Raw genomic sequence first — 20,382 nt, 5'->3', positions numbered from 1 at the left:
TTGTCAAATATATAACATTTATATGTGACAGGTCCAATTGTAACTTTGTATGGTTCTAGATCACTGGTTTGCAGCAGAAACTGGAAATAACGAATCAAAGGACAGGTGATAAAGGAGAAGAGGAAATTATAGGGGATATATGACCATAGAAGTGCTGTTCCTCAGTAGAACATGAATTTTTATATATATACGTGTGTGTCACATGAATTATGCTTTTTGTATCTTGTCACAACTGCTGATGCAACTTCTAAACAATCTCAATCCTGAAGAAGTCACAGAACTTGAAGAGTGATCTGAAGCAGCCGATGTTTACAGAAGTAACTAGCAGACATTTTATGCCTGTAGATTCTGTGGAAAAAGAGGACATTGTTGTTAACCATCTGCAAACATATGTAGAGCCTGACCCAAATTAAAAAGATAAAGATTAAAAATAAGAAGGATAGGAATGGAGTGGTTGCCATTTTTCCTTTCAATTTCTTGCAGGCCCACATGGGAATGATATTCACATGGTAACTATGACATTCCCATGGGAGGGGAGGGCGGGAGTTCAGCACCTCCATGGACAGCTCTCTCCATAGCACAGTGAGGGCAGGTGCATAGGCGTGGATTGCAAATGCACAGTGTTAGGAATTTACAGATTATTTGTCCTTTGTGTATTAATTAGAAATTAGAAATAGTTAGAATTAGAAATAAATAAAATTGAAGAGAAAATACAATTTTGGGTATTTGTTTTCAACTCTGAAAGTGATTGCAAACTTAAAAGACAAAAATAATAAAAAATCAAATGTTATTTACTTCTAACCAAGCATTGCATTTCATCTGAAAAGCACACATTTTGAATGGTTTTATCACAAAGCAAATATTTTAGTACCATTTTGCAAAATGGTGAATATAATAGGCTGTCGTGTTCCACCTGGTAACCAACTTTACAAACACTGGATGGAGTTCAGTGGCTTCATCTTCCTATTTAATTCTTCCAATCTGGGAAGCCTACGTTCAGATAACACGTTGAGTAGGACGCCTTGAACTTAGAGAAAAAAATTAATGTAAGTCCCCCAAATATCATAACAGTAAAAAGTGTAACAAAGACATAAAATTTGTGGAAGCTACATGGTAAAAGATCGATAGTAATAAAAGCACAAGGACACATACAAATTTCAGAGTACACCAGTGATAGCCTACAAGTCTTTTGTCTGGGACTTTTTTGTTGGTTTGTTGTTGTTTGTTTGTTTTCTTTTTTTGAGACAGAATCTTACTCTAGTTTTTCTATTTGTAGTGGAGACGTAGTCTTGCTCTTGCTCAGGCTGGTCTGGAATTCCTGAGCTCCATCAGTGCACCTGTGTTGGCCTCTCAGAGCGCTAGGATGACGAGCACGAGCCATTGTCACAGGCATGCAACGTCGTATGTTTGGTGGCCCTTTCTTCACTTTGAACATGTGATGGTCTGCACAGAACAGTGCTCACTACCATCAGGGCATGCACTGCAGCCTATTCTCTGAAAACCTGTCAGAAGTCTAAAGGGAAAGGACAGAGAGAGATACTATATTATTCCTTTAATACAAAGTCAAATGTGATCAATTAAAGACAGTGTGTGGCAGTGTCTTTTCTTCACGGAGTGTATGACAGTATTTCACTTGGATATTGGCTTCATAATCACAGAGATTTTAGTTTTGAATTCATTGCTAAATTCCCAGCAAGGAGAAAATAGTAGTTTTTCAATAGATATTTGAATGAACAAATGAATGAATGATCTGATTGTAGTTGATGGGTATATGTGTGATTTATTTGGTAAAATCAGGACTTTCCACTTCAGAATCAGTATTGGACTATAAACTACACCAATGGCTGGTCTTTACTGATGCATAGTGTTGGTCTTTTTTTTTTTTTTTTTTTTTCAGCTTTTGACCGGGGCTGGGTTTGAACCTGCCACCTCCGGCATATGGGGCCAGTGCCCCACTCTTTGAGCCACAGGCACTGCCCATGATGCCTGGTGTATTTTAATTATAGAGGACAGTGATGTTGACAATAACTATACAATAAATTACATTATTTAGATGCCAACTGTTGACAGTATTTATAAATATGTATGCCCAAATAAGCATTTGCATGTTAAAATTTTGGAACATTTAACATTATCCATTAAAAAAAAAACCAAAAACCTTCAAAGACCTTTTTTGGTTCACTACGGGTTATGATTTTATTTCAAGAAAAAAGAGGCTTTTACTGTGAGTAGGCTGGATGATTAAACAAAGTTCCAGGTTAGGTAATTACCCATTTTTCAAACAATGCTTCAGGGCATGAGGCTAACTAGAAAGGCAGAAAGAATGATGGCATTTATTAAGCACTGGGCAAAGTTTTTCTTTTCTTGCCTTTGAGTTGCCCAGGATTTTCAACAAATCCCTTTTTAGCAGCTCTGCATTTCAATTAGGTGTCCAAAGGGAAGCAGAGAGAAGTCATTACTCTCCCAACTCCACCAGGCAAATGGAACCTGTTGTGTAGCGAGAATGCTGGCCTGGGGGAGAAACAGCTGGACCAGAAGGACTCAGAGCCAAGGAAAGAGCCTCCATCCCTGCAGAAGCTCAAGACTTCCCAATAAAATCCACATCAACCACAACTATCAAGGCAAGTGACTCCCACGTTCTTGGATATGTAATCACACCTGTGCCCGGGAGGGCCACCCAAACTGGTGAAGCTGTTAGGAGTTGTTGTGATGAAGTAACCTAGGAAGAAAAGGACAGTGGAGAGATACAGGTGGGAGGTGAGCGGGGAGCAGAAGCTGCTCCAGTGATTTTCCAGCTACATTTGAAATTGTACAGGTCCCAAGAGTCCTTCCTTATGCATGTTACGTGTGAATTGGTATGCCTGTTTGTTACTATTTGCACTGTAGGTTTCACACTTTGAACTTGGGGTTAAAATAATGATTTTTAATTACATACAGCAAGACTGGATGTGTGTATCACAGAGCATTTATTTTATTCCCCCCCCCACACATCTTAATAACAGTTGTGTAAAATGTGAAAATGTCATCTCTTTCATGCTCACATAAAAGCGGGATTTGCCAAGAATATGTAATCTGTGGGCTGAAAATCTGATATTTTCATGACATTTCAAACTTCTCAAGGTTTTGTGAGACAGAAGGCATGAATCTTGGATCATTGCGATAGTTTTGATTCAGGGGACAAGGTAATGAATCTAGAAAACTGAAGCCCTAGGGTAGGTGCTCACATGATGTTAAAATGATTTAGAGGGGTGTAATTTCAAAAAGCCACACTTTTGGCACACAGCTACTCAGAAGGCAAAGCAACCAGGAGCTGATGCCCTTTTGTCCGATGTTATGTGCATAATGCGATCTAAACGGGGAGATGGGAGGATAAAAGAAAGGCCATAGCCAGGGTTATGGGTGAGAAAACATGCCAGCCTTCAGTGGAAAAATCTCATAATAAACGCCAGTCAAATACTTGTAAAGCACATATTCAAAAAGAGATTAGCAGCATAACTCTTTTCCTGCTTGAGAGTCATTATAGTTACGTGACACAAGAGATGAATTTTTTTTTTTTATTAAATCATAGCTGTGTACATTAGTATGATCATGGGGCACCATACATTTGGTTCATAGACCGTTTGACACATTTTCATCACACTAGTTAACATAGCTTTCGTGGCATTTTCTTAGTTATTTTGCTAAGACCTTTACATTCCACATTTACTAAGATTCACATATACCCTTGTAAGATGCACCGCAGGTGTAATCCCATTAATCACCCCCCATTAATCCTTCCCCCTCCCTCCCCCCTCCCTCCCCTCCCTTTCCCCCTTCTCCCTATTCTTAGGTTGTAACTGGGTTATAGCTTTCATGTGAAGGTCCTACATTAGTTTCATAATAAGGGTGAGTACATTGGGTACTTTTTCTTCCATTCTTGAGACACTTTACTAAGAAGAATATGTTCCAGCTCCATCCATGTAAACATGAAAGAGGTAAGGTCTCCATCTTCCTTTAAGGCTGCATAGTATTCCATGGTGTACATATACCACAATTTATTAATCCATTCGTGGATTGATGGGCATTTGGGCTTATTCCATGACTTAGCATATACCCAGAAGACCAAAAATCAAATCGTAATAAAGATATTTGTACCAGAATGTTTATTGCAGCCCTATTCATAATTGCTAAGTCATGGAAGAGATGAAATTTTCCCCCTTCGAATTTAGATGGTGTTGACTCCTGATACTTCTTACTTTATTTTTGCTTTGAAACATGTAATAACCATTATCTGACCTTGGAATAAATAATCAACAGCTTTAACAAGACGGAGGATTGTAGTTTAGTTACTTAAAAAATGTTGTTGCTTAATGTGCTATTTTACAACCATATGCTATTCTGGTCGTTTACAACATGCAGCAATTTGCTACTTCACTTTCCTTACGATACACAACCCTAAGAAGCTCTACCCATGTTCATGCTGCTCAGCTTATTCATAAATGTCACTTTTCCAGTTTATCATGTAAATTGCACATAATAATTTATGAATAAATATTTATGGCTAAAAAGAAGATTTTAAATCTATTACTTCCTATGCTCATTTCAAAAATCTTAGGAGGAATATTTCATTATTTTTAAAGACCGGAAAACTGAGGCTAAGAAAAATTAAAGACATGTGTCAATAAACTTTGAAACTTTCACATGGCCAGTAATTCAGTTAAGCTCTATTTATGGACATACTGTGGTTTTCAGAGAAGATGTACGAAGTAATGTTTGCAATTCTTGAAACATGTGGCTGATATAGAAGGAAATGAATAATAGGGAGTTGTCAGCAGCATCTCAAAACTTGCATCACGATAACTGAAAAATAGTTATGATTTCTCTAAGGAATGAACGGCACCCTAAAGAACTATTTTTAGATGGTAAAGGGAGACTTCTCACTTCTACACGCTTCTTTCTTATTTTACTTTTTATAACGAAAGTGCATTCGTATTTTCATCGTATAAACAAAAACCAGGTAAATAATTCTTTCTGATATATGTCAAAGAGTCTACCCCATTAAAAAAAAGTAAAACTAGATTTTCAGAATCCTTGTTTCTGAATGTTTTTAGGTATTCAGGGGAAAATGTACTATAGGTCAGCTTGCAAGTAGGGTAAAATTTAAAAAATGTATTGTAGGAAAAAGACAAAAAATCCTATTTATAACTTTTTTCTGGGTAGTTGCACCAACCAAGGGAAAAATCAATGGCCAACTCTTTCCAAGAAAAATGTACTTGGGCATCAAAATTAATCAATGTGTGGGTATTAAATTTCATTAGCATGCACCCTCAGAACTGTCCATGAGAACATCTAAAGAGCACATTTACTACAGACTTACATTGAACATGGTAAATAAATATGTGCTTCTCAGAAGCAAAGTCGCAACAAAATGTACAGAAAGTTAAATGGTCACATTAATACTAGGTAGTTTGTTGTTCCTGTGGTGATTCTGGAGCACATCCTTATATATACTTCTCATCGTAGGGTATGCAGGGAATTTGCCACAGTTGATTAGAAAATGTTCACATTCTTCATCATCTGAAACTGATTGTTTTGGTTCCAACTTATTTCATTGAAGGCTGGCTATTTGCATATTTTTGTACTCAAGAAATTTAGAGAAAGTTTTAGATGTGCTATAAAAATAACCAAAGGTAAAAAGAGAGTTTGCAGCCAGTGTTTCTCTAAATTAATAGGTTGCCGAAGACTAACTTTCACCCACCCACTACTTGCTGATTTGCATGAAAAATGCATAGAGACAGTAATAGGAATTCTACTGCCAGTTTTTCCCAAGCATACTGTGGTTTTCTCACTTCCATCGATGACAAAGTCTGAGACAACATCCTTGTCAAATTGAGATCAGCAGCCTGCAATATTTGCCTGTGATTTCTTATTCCCCAGCTGTTCCAAAAAATTGATAGATTTTTCTTTTTGCAAAACATATTGCAAATATATGTTTCTAAGATCTGCCTCATGTTGACATTTGACAAATAATAAATCTTGTAAGAACAATTCTCTTATAGCTTTGTGTACAAATAGAAAGCTCTATCTACATGGTTTATGAAACAGCCATCATTAGGGCTCTCAATTTTGAGTAGTGGTGGATACAACTGCACACTTTTGCAATTAAAGCTGTTCTGTCTACTTGCATTGCATGGATAATAGAAACATTTACCATAAAATAAAATACATGCAGGTAAATACATTAAAAGGAGAATCATGTCCTAAGGCAGCAGTTCTCATCCTGTGGGTTGAGACCCACAGGAACTGTATTAAAGGGTCGCGGTGCTAGGAAGGTTGAGAACCACTGTCCTAAGGCGTCAACATAGAGGGGCGAAATTGAGTCGTATGATAGTCTGAATATGGCTAATGATGGATAGCAATTAATATTGAAGAGGCAATTAACATAAATATGAGCTTGAAGAATTGATGCACAGGGATAAACATTACTTTTATCATTCTCCTTGTTATTCTACATTTTATTTTGTAAAACTGATAAGTTTTCTAGTTGTTTCCATCAAGACTCATTTTGTAAGCTATTAGAAAAAGATATTCATGTATCCACAATCTTCATTTCATCTTCGATATTCCACTAATTATTTTTCAGATAACATCCAGGTGAATCTGCCGTATAGCTTGATTTGTGTCACTATTATTAGTAACTTTAAAATAAAATTTATAGAATATAAATATCTATGTTTTCCTGAACACACAATTAGATTTTTTTAACCAATCTTTGTATTGGGAAAAAAAAAGTAGCAAATTGCTGTTGACTATAGTTACAACATGAGAAATTATCATTTAATAAAGAACATCATATGTAACATTTCATTTATTTATATGAGGCAAATGAGTCAAAACTGACTGTAGAGCAAAACCTGTTATCTTAGTTCTGACTTTTAAAATATTAATACACAGAACTATAGTGTATACTGCCGGGATTACATGAAGGAATCCCAGTTTCTATCTATTCACCTCAGTAGTGTTTGTTCATTATACAAGTTTTTTGGCCTGCAGTTTACTACTGATAATCAAAATCAATTCCTGAGCTGTGAAGCATTAGGTAACTAAAGGTTTACAGTCGTTTTTTTCTCTTTCTTCTTCTACTTCATTTGGGTCAGGCGTCCTCAAACTTTTTAAACAGGGGGCCAATTCACTGTCCCTCAGACCGTTGGAGGGCCGGACGATAGTTTAAAAAAAAAAAACAAAACAAAAAACGATGAACAAATTCCTACGCACACTGCACATATCTTATTTTGAAGTAAAAAACAAAACGGGAACAAATACAATTCACACCGCCTCATGTGGCCCGCAGGCCGCAGTTTGAGGACGCCTGATTTGGGTGATAGAAGAGCAAACTGGCTGGACGTGAGTAATGCAGAGATTTCCAGTTTTGAACCAGCTGGTTTAGCTGGTTGGACAGGTGCCTCATTTACGGGCACAGGAAATCAAGTGCTTAACACTGCGCAGTGGTGTTTGTTAATGAAAGGTAACTATTCAGATAAAACCAACAGCTGACAATTAACAGAAGATAAGTTTACTTATATCTCAATGTGTGAGGTTTAACATGAGTGTTCTGCTTCCACAAGAGGTGCACTTCTAAGTACTGAGGTGACACCAGGACTCTGGAGGGTTCCAGGTTCAGTTACTGTTCAACACGGGGCCTTGAGACGCTTTGCAAGCCTGCTAATCCAGTCTACTGGCCATGCCTGTGCAACAGGAGGTGGGCCCTGAGGAAGACGAAAAGTGGGTTTAATTAACAGCTAGTTAATTAATTAACTGCCCCATGGACAGTGTCCTTAACAAAATATTTGTGTGCAGGCACTAGGTAAGCGCCTGGCTCTGCTCCCACGTGACCAAGGACGCTGGGGCTCAGGACATTCATTTTTACACACTCAGTAACCACAGCTTGTTTACAAAAGTTGATCACCCTTCTGGAAACTTGTCCCAGGAAAGAGTGTGACTGCATAACTGACGAGTATTAACTAGATTATTTACATATATTTTGGAATCTTCCTATACAACTTCAGGGTTTTATAGTGCTCTAGTGTTCTTTTAATTACTTGCAGTTCAATTTTCCTGAATCCTAATATAAATCGGAATGACCCTGACTTTTACATTCTCTCAATCAACGATAGAATTAATATACCTTCAAGGAACTCTTTCCACATCTCGGAAGGCAACCTTAGACTCTCAGTTGAGAGAACCTCAAGGAGTTGGCACAAGAGAACAAACTATTTGCCCTCTTGAGTCTCAATGGAAGAAAAATAAAGACACTTATGACCAAAACAGTAACTTTTATAGAATTTTATTTAAAAGTGAAGTAAAAAAATGAAATAGCCCTTCTAATAGTTTTATTATTAAAATAAACTTAATTGTATTCAGATATCTTACTGCTGTGTTGCCTTTCCTTAGTCTATGTTTGTTCTGTCTGGTGTTAGCCCAAGAATGTAGATTCCCAGCAGTAAGTGGTTGAAAAGCAAGGAAGCATTTTTTTTAGGCATGTTGACAAAGGTGTGTACAGTTTAGCGTACTTTTTCATATTTCAGTTGGATCTCTCTTTGCATCAAACATTGCCTTTTTTTTATTGTTGGGGATTCATTGAGGGTGCAAAGAACCAGGTTGCATTTGTTAGGTAAAGTTCCTCCTATAATTGTGTCCCACCTCCAAAAGGTGTCACACACCGTGACCCTCTATCCCCACCCTCCTTCCCTCTCTCTGCTCTCTCCTTCCCCCACTTCCTGCCGTGCACTTGGTCATTAATTGTCCTCATATCAAAATTGAATACATAGGATTCTTGCTTCTCTGTTCTTGTGATGCTTTACTAAGATTAATGTGTTCCACTTCCATCCAGCTTAATACAAAAGATTTAAAGTCTCAATCTTTTTAATGGCTGAATAGTATTCCATGGTATACATATACCATAGTTTGTTATACCACAATTTTTTTTTTTTTTTTTTGTAGAGACAGAGTCTCACTGTACTGCCCTCGGGTAGAGTGCCATGGCGTCACGCAGCTCACAGCAACCTCTAACTCTTGGGCTTATGCAATTCTCTTGCCTCAGCCTCCAGAGCAGCTGGGACTACAGGCGCGCGCCACAACGCCCGGCTATTTTTCTGTTGCAGTTTGGTGGAGGCTGGGTCCGAACGCGCCACTCTTGTCATATGGGGCCGGCGCCCTACTCACTGAGCCACAGGCGCCGCCCATGTTATACCACAATTTGTTAATCCATTCCTGGGTTCGTGGGCATTTAGGCTGTTTGCACATTTTGACAATTGTAAATTCAGCTGTGATAGCTGTGATAAACAGTCTAGTGCAAGTGTCCTTATGGTAAAAAGATTTATTTTCTTCTGGGTAGATGCCCGGTAATGGGATTTCAGGATCAAATGGGAGGTCTAGCTTGAGTGCTTTGAGGTTTCTCCATATTTCCTTCCATAAAGGTTGTACTAGTTTGCAGTCCCACCAGCAGTGTAAAAGTGTTCACTTCTCCCCACATCCACGCCAGGATCTGCAGCCTTAAAGAGATTTTGTGATGGGGGCCATTCTTACTGGGGTTAGATGATATCTCAGAGTGGTTTTGATTTGCACTTCTCTAATAATTAGAGACAATAAACATTTTTTTCTTATGTTTATTAGCCATTCATCTGTACTTCTTAGAGAAGGTTCTATTCATCTCTCTTGCCCGGTAATATAAGGAATTGTTGGCTCTTTTTATGTTGATTAATTTGAGTTCTCTGTACATCCTAGCTATTACACCTTTGTCTAATTCAAAGTATGTGAATATCCTTTCCCATTATGTAGGCTATTTACTTTGTTGTCTCCTTAGCTGTACAGAAGCTTCTGTTGCTATGGTGAATTGCGTTTATGGACTTGGATGTGTTAAACTGGCCTTACATCCCTAGGAAGAAATCTACTTGATTGTGATGTATGAATTTTTTTTTATTGTTAAATCATAGCTGTGTACATTGGTGCAGTCAAGGGGTACAGTGTGCTGGTTTCATATACAATCTGAAATATTCTCATCAAACTGTTCAATGTAGCCTTCATGGCATTTTCCTAGTTATTGTATGTACACATTTGTATTCCACATTTAGTAAGATTCGCCTGTACCCATTCTAAGATGCACCATAGGTGTGAGCCCACCCATTACTCTCCCTCCACCTAACCTCCCCCCTCCCTTCCCCTTCCTTGGCCCTTTCCCCATATTTTTGTTCTGTAGTTGGGTTATAGCCTTCATGTGAAAGCTATAAATTAGCTACGTAGTAGGGCTGAGTACATTGGATACTTTTTCTTCCATTCCTGAGATACTTTGCTAAGAAGAATATGTTTCAGCTCCATCCATGTAAACATGAAAGAGGTAAAGTCTCCATCTTTCTTTAAGACTGCATAATATTTCATGGTATGCATGCACCACAATTTGCTAGTCCATTCATGGGTCGATGGACACTTGGGCTTCTTCCATGAGTTAGCAATTATGAATTGGGCTGCAATAAACATTCTGGTACAGATGCCTTTATTATATTGTAATTTTTGGTTTTCTGGGTATAAACCTAGTAAAGGAATTATAGGATTGAATGGCAGGTCTATTTTTTGGTCCTAAGTATTCTCCAAACATCCTTCCAGAAGGAACATATTAGTGTGCATTCCCACCAGCAGTGTAGAAATGTGCCCTTTTCTCCACATCCACGCCAACATCTCTGGTTTGGGATTTTATTATGTGGGCTACTCTTACTGGGGTTAGGCGATATCTCAAAGTAGTTTTGATTTGCATTTCTCTGATGATTAAGAATGATGAGCTTTTTTTATGTGTCTGTAGATCGTGCATCTGTCTTCTTTAGAGAAGTTTCTCTTCAAGTCTCTTGCCCATCCTGAGATGGGATCACTTGTTCTTTTCTTGTTAATATGTTTGAGTTCTCTGTGGATTAAGGTTATTAAACTTTTATCAGAGGTATAACCTGCAAATATTTTCTCCCATTCTGAGGGCTGCCTGCTTGCTTTGCTTACTATGTTCTTGGCTATGCAGAAGCTTTTTAGTTTGATCAGGTCTCAGTAATGTATTTTTGATACTGCTTCAATTGCCTGGGGAATCCTCCTCATAAAGTATTCAGCCAGGCCGATTCCTTCAAGAGTTTTCCCTGCACATTCTTCAAGTATTTTTATAGTTTCATGTCTTAAGTTTAAATCTTTTATCCAGTGAGAATGCATCTTAGTTAATTGTGAAAGGTGTGGGTCCAGTTTCAGTCTTTTACAGATCACGAGCCAGTTCACCCAGCACCATTTGCTAAATAAGGAATCTTTCCCCACTGAATGTTTTTAATTGGCTTATCAAAGATCAAATAACAGTAAGTAGCTGGATTCATCTCTTGGTTCTCTATTCTGTTCCAGACATCTACTTCTCTGTTTTTGTGCCAGTACAATGCTGTTTTGATCACTATCGATTTATAGTACAGTCTCAAGTCTGTAGCGTGATTCCTCTTGCTTTGTTTTTATTTCTGAGTAATGTTTTGGCTATTCGAGGTTTTCTCTGATTCCATATAAAATGAAGTATTATTTTTCAAGATCTTTAAAATAGGACAATGGAGCTTTAATAGGAATTGCATTAAAATTAAATATTGCTTTGGGTAGTATAGACATTTTAACAATGTTGATTCTTCCTAGCCATGAGCATGGTAGGTTTTTCCATTTGTTAACATCTTCAGCTATTTCTTTTCTTAAAGTTTCATAGTTCTCTTTATAGAGATCATTCACGTCCTTTGTTAGGTATACTCCCAAATATTTAATCTTCTTTGGTACTACTGTGCAAGGAATAGAGTCCTTGAGTGTTTTTTCAGCTTGGTTACTGTTGGTATATATAAAGGCTACAGATATATGGGTGTTGATTTTGTAGCCTGAGACATTGCTGTATTCCTTGATCGCTTCTAAAAGTTTTGTAGTAGAATCCTTAGTGTTTTCCATGTATACGATCATATCATCTGCAAAGAGTGAAAGTTTGATCTCTTCTAACCCTATGTGGATACCCTTGATTGCCTTTTCTTCCCTAATTGCAATGGCTAAAACTTGCATTACAATGTTAAAGAGCAATGGAGACAATGGGCAACCTTGCCTGGTTCCTGATCTAAGTGGAAATGATTTCAATTTAACCCAATTCAACACAATGTTGGCTGTGGGTTTACTGTAGATGGCCTCTATTTAAGAAATGTCCCTTCTATACCAATTTTCTTAACTGTTCTGATCATGAAGGGATACCAGATATTGTCAAAAGCTTATTCTGCATCAATTGAGAGAATCATATGTTATTTATTTTTTAGTTTGTTTATGTGCTGAATTACATTTATAGATTTACGTATATTGAACAAGCGTTAAGACCCTGGGATAAACCCCACTAGGTCATGGTGTATAATTTTTTTGATGTGTTGTTGGATTCTGTTTGTTAGGCTCTTATTGAGTATTTTTGCATCAATATTCATTAGTGATATTGGTCAATAATTTTCTTTTCTTGTTGGGTCTTTCCCTGGTTTGCGGATCAAGGTGATGTTTGCTTGGTAGAATGTGTTGGGTAATATTTCTTCTTTTTCTATATTTTGGAAGAGGTTTAGTAATGTATGTATTAGTTCTTCTTTAAAGGTTTAGTAGAATTCTGTCGAAAAGCCATCTGGTCCTGGGCTTTTCTTTTTAGGGAGATTTTGTATAGTTGATGCTATTTGAACTTGATATAGGGCAGTTCAATATTTATTTTTTTTATTAAATCATAGCTGTGTACATTAATGTGATCATGGGGCACCATACACTGGTTTCATAGACCATTTGACACATTTTCATCAAACTGGTTAACATAGCCTTCCTGGAATTTTCTTAGTTATTGTGCTAAGACATTTACATTCCACATTTACTAAGTTTCACATATACCCTTGTAAGATGCACTGCAGGTGTAATCCGACCAATCCCCCTCACTCTGCCCACCTCCCCCCTCCCTCCCCTCCCTTTCCCTCTTCCCCCTATTCTTGGGTTGTAACTGGGTTATAGCTTTCATGTGAAAGCCATAAATTAGTTTCATATTAGGGCTGAGTACATTGGATACTTTATCTTCCATTCTTGAGATACTTTACTAAGAAGAATATGTTCCAGCTCCATCCATGTAAACATGAAAGAGGTAAAGTCTCCATCTTTCTTTAAGGCTACATAATATTCCATGGTATACATGTACCACAACTTATTAATCCATTCGTGGATCGATAGGCACTTGGGCTTTTTCCATGACTTAGCAATTATGAATAGGGCTGCAATAAACATTCTGGTACAAATATATCTTTTTTATGATGTGATTTTTGGTCTTCTGGGTATATGCCTAGTAGAGGAATTATAGGATTGAATGGCAGATCTATTTTTAGATAATTTGGGGAGAATTTAAACCATTCACATTAATTGAGAATATTTATAAGCCTTTTGAGAGTCTGGTGGACATTTTTAATCCTTTTGAGACTGTGGAATTTGGAATTTGATCAAAATTTTCTGGATGGGTTTATTTTTGTGGTGGAGGGTTATGCTGGTCTTTATGAAGGATATGTCTGAGAATATCCTGGAGAGCTGGTTTAGTTATGGCAAATTTGTTCAACATGTGAATGTCATTAGAGTATTTAATTTCTCCATCATAAATGAAACTCAGTTTAGCTGGGTAAAGGATCTTGGGTTGAAAGTTATTTTGTTTTAGGAGATTAAAATTCGATGATCATCCTCTTCTAGTTTGAAAGGTTTCAGTAGAGAGATCTGCAGTTCTTCTAATATTCTTCCCCTTGTAGGTAATGGTTTTCTTTCATCTGGCTGCTTTCAGAATTTTCTCCTTCATATTAAGTTTAGTGAAATTGATTATGATGTGTCTGTGGGATGTCTTATTTGGGTTTAGTTGTGCTGAATTTCTGAGACTGTCTACTATCTGAATTTCAGAATGTCTTGGCATGTCTGGAAAGTTCTCTTTCATAATCTCATGGAGAAGCGACTCTGTGCCTTGTGAAGCTACTTCGTTGCTTTCAGGGCTCCAGAATTCTGGGTGGCTGCCGATCGTGGTTGTTGCTCAGCTCTTACGGAGGTCTGGGTGGGTGCAGATCATGGTCGTGGCACAGCTCTTACAGAGGTCTGGGTGGGAGCCGATCAAGGTTGCCGCACAGCTCTTATGGAGGTCCGGGTGGCACAGCTCTTACAGAGGTCCAGGCAGTGCAGCTCTTACAGAGGTCCTGATGTATGAATTTTTTGATGAGAAGCTCTAGTCTATTGGCTAGGAGTTTGTTGAGAATTGTTGCATCTATATTCAGTGGTGAAATTGGTCTGAAGTTCTCCTTTTTAGTTGGATCTTTTCCTGATTTTGGTATCAGGGTGATGTTTGCTTCATAGAATGTGTTGAGGGAAGGTTCCTTCCTTCTCAGTTTTTTGGAATAATTTCTGCAATATGGTAATAAGTTCTTCTTTGAAGGTATGATAGAATTCTGGTGTGATGCCATCTGGACCAGGGCATTTTTTTGTTTGTTTTTTGGAGTTTTTTTGTATTTCTTTGATCTCAATGCTTGAAATTTGTCTGTTCAGGAGATTTGTTTCTTCCTGGCTAAGACCAGGGAGAAGGTATGATTCCAAATGTTGATCCATTTTCTTCACATAGTCAAATTTCTGGGCATAGATGTTTTGGTAGTATTCAGAGATAATCTCTTGCATTCTCTGTGTTATTTTCCCTTTATCATTTCTCATTGAGGTTATTAGAGATTTTACTTTTCTATTTATAGTTATTTTGGCCAAAGTTTTATCTATTTTATTTATTTTATCAAAAAACCAACTCCTTGTTTCATTAATTTTCTGAATGATTCGTTTGTTTTCAATTTCATTAATCTCTGATTTAATTTTGGATATTTCTTTCCTCTTGCTGGGTTTACACTTAGATTTTTCTTCTTTTTCCAATTCCATAAAATGCTCTATGAGTGTGTTCCTGCTGTCTCTTTCTGTTTTTTTGAATGTATGCATCTAAAGTGATAAATTTTCCTCTCCGACTGCTTTTGTTGTATCCCATAGGTTTTGGTAGCTTGTGTATTCATTGTTGTTTTGCTCAAGGAAGTTAATTATTCACTCTTTTATCTCTTCCTGAACCCAACCCTTATTCAGCATAAGTTTAATTTCCATTTCTTTGTGTGGGGATGTCAATTTTTGTTGGAGTTGAGATCTAACTTTATTATCTTGTGGTCTGAGAAGCAGCAAGGTAAAATTTCAATTCTTTTGATTTTGTTGAGGTTTGATTTGTGTCCTACGATATGATCAATTTTGGAGAATGTTCCATGGGCTGATGAGAAGAGCTTTGGAATGGAGTGTTCTATATGTGTCTATCAAGCACAGATGTTCTAGGGTCTCATTTAAGTCCCTTATGTCTTTGTTTGATTTCTGTTTAGAGGATATGTCCAGCTCTGTAAGAGGAATGTTAATGCTCTCTGTTCTTATGCTGTTATGAGATATCATATTGCTCAGACTAATTAAGGTCTGTTTCAAGAATCTGGGAGCATTTAAGTTGGGTGCATAAATATTTAGAACTGAAATGTCTTCATGTTGTATTCTTCCCTTGACCTATATGAGGTGTCCATGTTTGTATTTTTTTACTTTAGTTGATTTAAATCCACTTGTATCTGAGAATAAGATTGCAACCCCTCTTTCTTCTGAACTTCATTTGTTTGAAAAATTGTCTTCCATCCCTTAACCCTGAGTTTTAATTTGTCCTTCAAGGCTGGGTGTATCTTCTGCAGACAGTAAATAGATGGCTTGTGTTTTTTTTTTTTTATCTAATCACCTAGCCTATGTCTCTTCAGTGGGGAATTCAAGACATTAACATTTTTTGAGATAATTGAAAAGTGTGGTTGAGCTCTACTTATTTTGTGAAATTCCATAGTTTAGTTTTATCTTTTGCATAATTGTAGAAACTAGTTTTGTCCTTTAGTTTCTTAGTGCTTAATTTGCTGGCAATCCATTGTGATGGTCAGTGTGTAGAATAGGTCTAAGTATTTTCTGTAGAGCTGGTCTTGTTTTGGTAAACTTCCTCAGTGTTTGCACATTAGTGAAAGATTTGATTTCTCCATTAATTTTAAAGCTTAGCTTAGCTGTATATAGAATTCTTGGCTGAAAATTGTTTTGTTTAAGCAGTTAAAGTAGATGATCATGGTCTTCTGGCTTGAAATGTTTCATTTGAGAAGTTCCCAGTCACCCTGATGGATTTTCCTCTGGAGGTCAATTGGGCTTACTCCTGGCAGCTTGGAGAGTCTTTGCTTTCATCTTGACTTTGGACAGGTTTATCACAATGTATGTTGGAGAAATTCAATTTGAGTTGAGATGAGCTGAGGTCTGATATCCCTCTGACAGGAGTATGTCAGAATCTTTTGTGATACTTAGGAAATTTTCGTTTATTAAATCCTTTAGTAGGGCTTCCATACCTCCAGGGAATTCTTCTTCCAATTCTGGGATACCTATAACTCATACATTTGAATGCTTCATGAAGTCCCATAATTCTGTCAGTGAATGTTCTGCTTTCTCTCTCTCTCTCTTTCTGTCTCTTTAACTGCCTGAGTTAGCTCAAGACCTTTATCTTCTATCTCTGAGAGTCTTTCTTCTGCACATTCTAGTCTGTTATTAATACTTTCTACTGCATCTTTAAGTTCCCTGATTGACTGTTTTAATTCCTTGAGCTCTGCTATACAGCCTTTCTATATTCTTCATATCATTCATTTCTTATTTGATTCTGTTTTTGTATTTCTTTTTGGTTATTTTCAACTTTCTCAGAAATTTCCTTCATTGTTTTCACCACCTATATTTTAATTTCCCCTTCTAGAAATGTTCATTTCTAACATTTCTTATATGTGGAATCTTCTGCAGTAGCTACCTCATGATCCCTTGTGTGTATATGTGTATGTGTGTGTGGGGGTTGCTCTTGTCTGGTTTTTCTGCCATTTCTTCCTTGTGAGTATTTTCCTTTTATCTGTTTTCTTGCCCTAATTTTTCATTTTACTTCCTCTTGCTCTTTAAGTTACTGTGCCTCTGACCTAAGGTGTTGAAGTGTCCTTTTATTAAAGAACTAAAATGAAGAAAAGAATGAAGAGCAAGAAGGGATAAAAGATAAAAAAAAAATAGGAAGAGTGAGAGAAGAGAAAGGAAAGGGGGTGAGTAAAAGGAAAGATTGATAAAAAGAAGAGAGGAATAGAAAGAGATAGAAGGAATAGTGGCATATAGTAGGGTACTTTGACCAACACCTACAAATCCCAATGTCTGGGTGAGTCCCTTGATGTCGTCAGCTCTTTGCCAACCTGAGCAGACTCAGGACCCTACCTCCACCAAACAGAAGGAAAACGAAAATAGTATAAATCAAACCAAAACTAACAATCAAAAATTTTTAAGAGGTAAAATTGGGGGAAAAAAACAAATATCAGAGGCAGAAAAACTATCAAAAATGAAGTCCTTATTATTAAAGAAGGCAACAATGAAAAAATATATTTACATGAGAAACATCAAGACGAAAAAGGAATATCTAGGGGTAAAAAATCTGAAAAAAAAATATTTTTTGAAAAAAATAAACAAACTAACAATAAGAGTAACTTCAACAACAACCAAAAAAGAAAAAAGAAAAAAACTATCTAACCAACTTATATTTACTCACACTTTTTCATTTGAAGATAGAAATGATATGAATCATTTGAAAGATAGAATCATTTGAAAGATAGAATCATATGAAAGAATCATATGAAAGACAGAACACAACTATAGCCCAGGATGAAGGAGAGAAATGGAGTGGGAAGGGAGGGGAGGGAGAAACGACAGGACCGCACCTATGGAACATATTTCAAGGGTACAAGTCATATCTGTCAGTGTAGAACATAAATGTCTTAACACAATAATCAAGTAAATGAGGTGAAAGCTATGTGGATTGGTTTGATATAAGTACATCAGATTGTATAATAAAATCAACACACTGTACCCCACATATGCATAAACAAACAAATTAGATGCTGCCCTTCTCCCACACCCAACCACTTCACAGTGGGCCGTCCTGCTAAAATTGAAATCTACACCCCTGACCTTGCTGCTGCCAAGTTCTCACGTGATTGTACCTGCTGTTTTGCCCACCTGTTAATTGTTATCTCTGACACCATTTTCTATCTTGTTGACTCTATTTGCTATGATTCCATTATTTGAGGTATAACTTTCATATATCAAATGAATTGACATTAATTATAGAGTTTGATAAATTTTGACAGGTGTGCACAGCCGAGGGATCATTGCCACAGTCAGGGTGAGGTTTCTTTCCCCTGGTCATTTCTTTCTTCTTTCTGGGGGGAAGGGTCCTCCCTCTGTGAGCAACAGGCTCCCACACCTCCACAGACACTCTTGTAGGCTTAATTCTTTTTACTGGAATTTCATACAAGTGGAATCAAATAAAGTTTATAAAATATTTTGTATATGGTTTCTCTTACTCAGTGTGGAAATTCTGAGATTCAATAATGTTTATATCTATAGCAGATTCCACCCCCCCAACATTGTGAGACCTCACTTCAGTTTGCTTATATGTTCAAGAGTTGATGGAAATCTGAGCTGTTTTCAGTTTGGAACTATTCTGAATAACGCTGCTATAAACATTTGTCTACAGGTCTTTGTGTAAAAATATATTTATATTTACCTTGGGTAAATACTAAGAAAGGGCTTTGCTGGGTTATGATGTAAATATAAATACAGTTCTAAGAACCCGCCAAGCCACAACCTGAAGACACAGCAATAATCTCATATTGCTGCCATTCATATGTGAGATTTACTTCCACTCTCCAGATTTTTCCTGGCACTGTTTTGTCTATATTTTAAATTTGCAGCCATCCTTATGAGTGGGTAGAGACTTATCATTTTGCTTTGAATTTACATTTTCTCAGTAGCTAATGATATTGAATGTCTTTGTATGTTCTGGTTGGTATTTTTAAAATCTCTTGAGCAAAATGTATATTCAAATAGTTTTATAAATTTTTAGCTGTGTTGCCTTCTTGTTAATGAATTGTAAGAGTTTATTATATACTCTGGCCAAAAGATGTGCTTCATAAATAAGGGTTTTAAAATGTTCTCCGACAAGTGTGCCTATTTTCTTCTTTGAGGTGTCTGCAGAAGAAATAATTTTGACAAAGTCCAATTTATCACTTACATCTATTTATAGTTTATGTACCTTTGCCTAGTCTAAGGTTAAAAAAAGATTTTCTCCATTTTCCTTTAATATTCCCTTTCTGAAATTTGAGATCTTCCATAATAAAAACATAATTATTAAATTAATAGATTTAAAACTCATTTTAAAGCAAATAGATGCAGTCTAGCAACTACATTGATATAAAGAGGAAATTATTTTCATATTAGATACAAATTTAATATAATTCCCTATTAGATACAAATAGCAATGCTACCACAGAGATTATTGGTTTAGTTAATATCTGCATGAGTGCTCCTTAACAATAGCCTTATAAATAAACTATTTTTACAGTGAGATGACTGCGTGGTTGAAATTTTCTACCTGAAATTTGTATAGTTTACCAGTTTAACTCTTGGTATAAAAATTAATATTGCTTTAACAGGTTTTCTCCTGTACATATCATATTAATCCTTTGGGTTGAAAGTTAATTCATAGTTCTTATCCTGATAAGAATGATAAATACCAGAATATGTTAAATATATTGCAGTTCATCAACTGATTCATTATGTCAATGAATATTTTTGAGTATTTTAAATGCAGATGTATTAGTGACTTATAATTGATGAAAACTGTTACAAGTTTTTAGGAGCTAAAGTCTGTTCAGATATGTAATGGTCAATGTCACAGTCTCTGTGTGTGTTAATTATACTATATAACAAATAAACTTTTAGATTTTTGGTTTATTTTCTAAGACATGGAAATAAAAGACAGTTCTATTTTTGCCCTTCATTTTTCATAAAATCCTAATGGATAAATTACAGAGAAAATTAACAAATAAATTTCTTATTCGTTTTACTATATTTTGGAAAGAACAGTAGATTTATTTATCCTTTTCACTATACATTTTATGTTATAGGCATTGATTATTTTGTGTGATGTGTTCTCAGCAAGCCAATCAATCATCACCATCCCTCAGTGACGGGAAGCTCAGCACCAAGCAGCCTCACCTGCTGTAACATGGGACCGAGCGCGAAGTCCCCAGTAAGACACCCTAGAGGTGACCAAATCAGCACATCCCCATTGAGGATGAGCTTTTCAAACTATCTGCAGCTCTTGATTTGCTCTCGTTTTACTCAGAGAAATCTCAAATTCAACTACAGATGTGATTTAGCGTCTCAAGCATTGTTTTATTTTCA

This window comes from Nycticebus coucang, chromosome 7, assembly GCF_027406575.1.
Source record: "Nycticebus coucang isolate mNycCou1 chromosome 7, mNycCou1.pri, whole genome shotgun sequence".
Taxonomy (NCBI): domain Eukaryota; kingdom Metazoa; phylum Chordata; class Mammalia; order Primates; family Lorisidae; genus Nycticebus; species Nycticebus coucang.
This window is presented reverse-complemented; position numbering follows the sequence as displayed.